This window comes from Pongo abelii, chromosome 1 (genome assembly GCF_028885655.2).
Source record: "Pongo abelii isolate AG06213 chromosome 1, NHGRI_mPonAbe1-v2.0_pri, whole genome shotgun sequence".
NCBI classification, from domain to species: domain Eukaryota; kingdom Metazoa; phylum Chordata; class Mammalia; order Primates; family Hominidae; genus Pongo; species Pongo abelii.
Genome location: NC_071985.2, coordinates 19,321,002 through 19,326,327, shown reverse-complemented (window position 1 = coordinate 19,326,327; position 5,326 = coordinate 19,321,002). Strand labels below are relative to the sequence as shown.

Here is a 5,326-nt window from a genome sequence, read left to right as displayed (position 1 = left end):
GCTGATGGTGAGTTTTCTGCAACGAGGCATGTTTCCAGCACTCCCCACAACACCTGGCACATAGCAGGCTGTCCGTAACTGCAAGCGATCATGATTGGGGTCCCACCTCCCAGGCCCCCCCGCAGGTACAGCAGGAGGAACAAGGACATCGGTCATGCCCAGTCTGTGAGGAGGTGAGTCTTAAGCTGAGCTACAATCTCCCTAGGAACAAGGAGATTGGAGCTCGCTTCTACTCCTCCAGGTTGCAGGCAGAGCCAAATACACTGAGAGGCTTAACATTCCAGATTAATTCTTCCCTCCAGTGGTTTGCAAAAGCTGTGAGTTTGAAAAGAAACAAACTCAGACTTTGAGAGTAAGAGTAGGGAAGTGGGAGATGGTACCGTTTCAGACAAGGGTGGGGTTGGTGGACATTTCGCAACAAAGCCCCAGTGGCACAGGCTGTATTTGAGCTTTCCTGCTGCATTGAGGGGTCAGCAAGATTGCCTTGGCTGGGAACCAAACTCATCTTGGTTTCCTGTCTTGGGATCTCAAGGAGATAGAATGAGCTGCTATTCCACAGGAGAGAAGAAAGCAGCCCCAGGAAGCCTGGCCTCGAGGACTGTGAGGTATGGTGGGGACTTGTTGTGCCTTGGACTGGACAAGAGGCACCCTGGGCTCTGGACACAGCCGGATCTTCAGACCATTGCATCTCTAGCCCAGGGCAGGCCCTTTATCTTATAGCCCAGCGGTGCCTCTCTCCTCACCTAGGAAACAAATCCAACAGGATCTGCACCACCTCCGCCTCCGGGACATTGGAAGGACTAAATAAGATCACGTACGTTCAAAGAGTTGCAAAAATAACCAAAAGGTAGGTGCTACGTGGAATCCAAGCTGCTCATGTTATTGTCTGTTTGGCACCCTCCAGGAAAGCAGCCAGGCAGCGGGGCCATCTCGTGCGCCCCAGTGCAGGTGACAGAGCTCTAAACAATTCACACCATCTGAAATATGCAGAAAACATAACTGCAGTAAGCTCACGACAATAGATTTCCCCTCATTCTTTTTTGTAGAAGGTGTAAAAATAATGATATGTGATTATTATAATCACAAACTCCATGAAATTAACAATTTAGCCAACATTTATTGAGAAGCGACGAGGTGGAAGACCATGCTGGCTACTGTGGAGGTGTTCAGGGTAACCAAGCATATTTCTTATTTCCAAGATGTTTATAGACTAGAGGCGGAAGAGCTGTTTTCACTGTATCTGTGTGTTCACTCTTCCTTTTATTCAATCGGTAAGCATCTATTTAATGCGTATCGTCAAGCACTATGCTAAGTTCTAGGGGTTCACACAATATAAAAATACATGAACATCATAAATGGTTTGATAGAACAAAGTATACAGGGAGCCTAGAGAAGGGAGGGTTAATCCTGACTTAAGAAATCAGAGAAAGCTTCCTGGAGGAGGCAACATATGAGCTGTCTTTAACTGATGGCTGAACTTCTAGTGCTTAGAGATGGGAGAAGAGCCCCGAAGAGAAAAGGAGGTAAGAATGCAGGCAACAACTCAGGGGGGCCCCTGCTGGCCTCAGTGTGGGTGGGTGCTTGTCTCGGTGTAGCTGGAGTGAACGCAAGAGTGGTCCCAGCTCAGAGCCGTCGGAGGGCCTAAGCTCCCCACCCAAGCCCCAGAGCTGGCCCCCCGTCTCTCTTTCCCATGATTCAGCTTTGCCCCATTTCCCACAGCAAACCAGAGGTGAAGATGGGAATTCTTAACCACAGTCACTCTCCAGCTTGCCACCACTGTTCTCAAGTGGGGACCGTGGGGCCCTCTTGCTGGGCTTTCACTGCAGATCCTGACTTGCCTTTGCATCAACACCGACCAGGCACTGCACCCCTCACTTCCCTGAGCTCCTCCCCCAGCTAGCTCTCCCATTCTCCCTTGGGTGTTTCTGAGTGGAACAGGGGCAAGACAACGTATGTTTCTACTAGAGCATAATCCCAGGGCAGTATCGTGCAAAGGGCTAGGACTTTCTTTCCTTCCTCTTGCCAAACCTTCCGACAGGGGTGGTGCGGAAGGTGCTGGAGATGTGGGGATCACTGCTCAATTCCAAATCCTCGACTGCAGAGCCGTTGAAGGGGTTGGAGCTGGGCAGCTGTACTGTCTTTTTTTTTTTTTTTTTTTTTTTTGAGATGGAGTCTCTCTCTGTCACCAGGCTGAAGGGCAGTGGCGCAATCTCGGCTCACTGCAACCTCTGCCTCCCAGGTTCAAGTGATTCTCCTGCCTCAGACAAGTGATTCTCCTGCCTCAGACTCCCAAGCAGCTGGGACTACAGGCGTGCGCCACCATGCCCAGCTAATCTTTTTGTATTTTTAGTAGAGATGGGGTTTCACCATATTGGCCGGGATGGTCTGGATCTCTTGACCTCGTGATCCACCCGCCTCAGCCTCCCAAAGTGCTGGGATTACAGGTGTGAGCCACTGCGCCCGGCCTGGGCAGTTGTACTTTCTGAAAGAGACTCTTGGGTCAAGAGCACAGGGATGCGGGAGAAGGACCAGGCAGCAGCCAAGTCTGGAGGCAGCGGGGCAATGCAAGAGAGATTCAGGGAAGACCTGGACTCTGGATGAGCCAAATGGAATGGAAGTGAAGACATGTGAGAGAAGTTGTCAAAGAGACCCATCAGAATTTGCCAGTGGCCTGCAATTGGCAGGTTTGAGTGAGGCAAGAGGGACAGACTGTGTGGAGGTCTTGAGGCGGGTGACCAGGAAGATGACTGTCCAGTACTCCCAGCTGAAGAAGGAAGGAAAGAGAAGCCATTCTGCAGGCTGTGGGGTTGGGGGTGTGATGGGGGCAAGCTCAGCTGGGAGCCTCTGAGTGGAGCAGCGCTGAGTACCTCTGTGTGGCCCGAGGAGACACTGACAGGCTGGACACCCACCTCAGGCCACCTGGAGGGCATCAGCCCCCAACACTCAGCACAGGGCCCAGCCACGGACCAGGGAGGGAGGAGGACATGAGGCCCACCTCACAGGGCTTCAGCAATGGCAGCCGAGTGTCCTGTCCGCGCTGCCTGCAGGCCTCCCTCTGCCCTCCCATCACAAGGAAAGCCCCTAGGAAAGGCCTGAGAGCAGTAAAGAGCACTTCGATGTGCTGTGTTCTCAGACTAGAACCCTTTCTGCCCATTGTAGATACTTGTCCTGTAGGTAATCCTATTAAACATTCTGGGATTTTCCCACATGCTCTAGCATGAAACCACAATCTCAGAGGCAGTGAAATTTAGCTCAGGGAGATTCTTTGGAAAAATAATGAATTATCACAAGAGTTTTTCACATGATGTGGGGACCAAAACTCACCCCAAATCCTACAAGAAGGCAGACTGCAGGCAGATAAAATACTAACTTAACAAAATTGTATTGCCATAGGTTTTTGGGGAACAGGTGGTGTTTGGTTACATGAATAAGTTCTTTAGTGGTGATTTGTGAGATGCTGGCGTACCCATCACCTAAGCAGTAAACGCTGTACCCAAAGTGTAGTCTTTTATCCCTCCCCACCTTCCCACCCTTTCCCCCAGAGTCCCCAAAGTCCATTGTATCATTTTCATGCTTTTGTATCTTCATACTTTAGCTCCCACTTAGAAGTTAGAATATCCGATGTTTGGTTTTCCGTTCCTGAGTTACTTCACCTAGAATCATGGTCTCCAATCCCATCCAGGTTGCTGCAAATGCCATTAATTCATTTCTTTTTATGGCTGAGTAGTATTCCACTGAAAATACTGACTTATGCCAAAAGTAAGGCTAGGCATGAGAGGAGTTCATATTTCCTTCCAGTGGCTGGTTATCCCCAATGGTGTCTGTCTCCATCCTGCCTGAAAATCGCCTTAACTTCCTACATCCTGGTATGAGCAGATGGCCTGCAGGAGACTTGAAGGAGCTTAGCTTTCTTTTCTATATTGAACACACATGCAGATAGGTGAATCGAAGTGAGAGGAGGCAAAAATGTCTCCCCCAACTCCCGTGGAGAAGCGGAGCTGTCCTGGTTGGACTAGGCATTGTTATCATCGGTTGCCAGTCCCTGAGCATCTTCCTGAAGGCCCCAGGCTTCCTGGAGGAGTCTTTTTCCTCCCTACGTGTCCCCACCATAATCCATATCCCTTGTATTAGTTTGCTAGGACTGCTGTGTAACAAAGCACCACAGCCTCGCTGGCTTAACCCACATAAACTTATCATCTCTCAGTTCTGGAGGCTGGAAGTCTGAGATCAAGGTGTTGGCAGGGTTGGTTCCTTCTCAAGGGAGTGAGAAGACATCTGCTCCACACCTCTCCCCTGGTGTGTGATGGTTTGCTGGCCATCTTTGGCATTCTGTGACTCATAGAGGCATCACCCTCATCTCTGCCTTCATCTTCACATGGCGCTCCCCCTACATGCGTGTCTGCCTCCAAATTTCCCCTTTTTATAAGGTCTCCCTTTATAAGGACTCCAGAATGACAGTATCTTAGCTAATTATATCTTCAACAACCCTCTTTCCAAATAGAAGTCTCATTAACAGGTGCTGGGAATTAGGACTTGAACATGTCGATAGGAGGGTGGTACACAATTCAGCCCATCCCATTCCTCCTCTCTCTCTCTCTCTCTCTTCAGAAACCTTTCACAGAGCCCTCATTCCTAGATAGAATGAGAAATGGTAACAACCACGATCCTCCCAAGATCTGCACCACAAGGGAAAATCAGAACCTTCAGCTGCCGGAAGCACTGCGGCAGAAACATACGTCCCCATCCAGGCTGATCTGAGCTTGGCTTTCTGGAGCACACAAACCTCAATGCACCAAACTGCTGCTGGATCTCACCTTGCCAGGCCCACTGTGCTCAGACTCACACATCGCTCCATCCTCTGGAGGCTGCAGAGGCAAGATCCACCAAGAAGGTGGTCTTCCTGTCCAGGATGCTCTTCCCTGAGAGAAGTGTATTTAATCTTAAGTTCAGATGTTTGTTTGTCTACCCACTTAAAACACCCTGTTGAATAAAAATTACTCAAGGAACACATGGAGCCTTTGTCTAAGTAAAAGAACAAATATCATTCTCTTCCTGGAGCTGTCTCCTCATAAAATTGTTTTCCCTTGCTCTTCTAAATTGCCTTCCCCACTTGGCACCCTTCTCTGACCCCTTACCCATGAGACTTTGGAAGGACCCCGTGGTTCAAGGCCAGGAGCTTGTGTCTGGCTGCAGCAGTCATCTTAGATTCCCAGAGGCTACCTGCAGAAAAGTGGAATGTGCGATGCCTACGGCCCGAGGGGCCATCCCCAGGGGGAGTCACAACCAAGAGTGTTTGATGCCTGCCACTGAACCCACAGTTCCTTTA

At 49.8% G+C, this 5,326-nt stretch overlaps 1 long non-coding RNA gene across 1 annotated transcript; it reads left to right on the top strand.

Moving 5' to 3' along the window:
* The first annotated feature begins 537 nt into the window (after positions 1 to 537).
* Positions 538 to 5,006, top strand: LOC103888945 (uncharacterized). Its single transcript, XR_653318.2, has 2 exons — positions 538 to 814; positions 4,622 to 5,006. It is a non-coding gene; the product is annotated as an uncharacterized LOC103888945 (long non-coding RNA).
* The last annotated feature ends 320 nt before the right edge of the window (positions 5,007 to 5,326 follow it).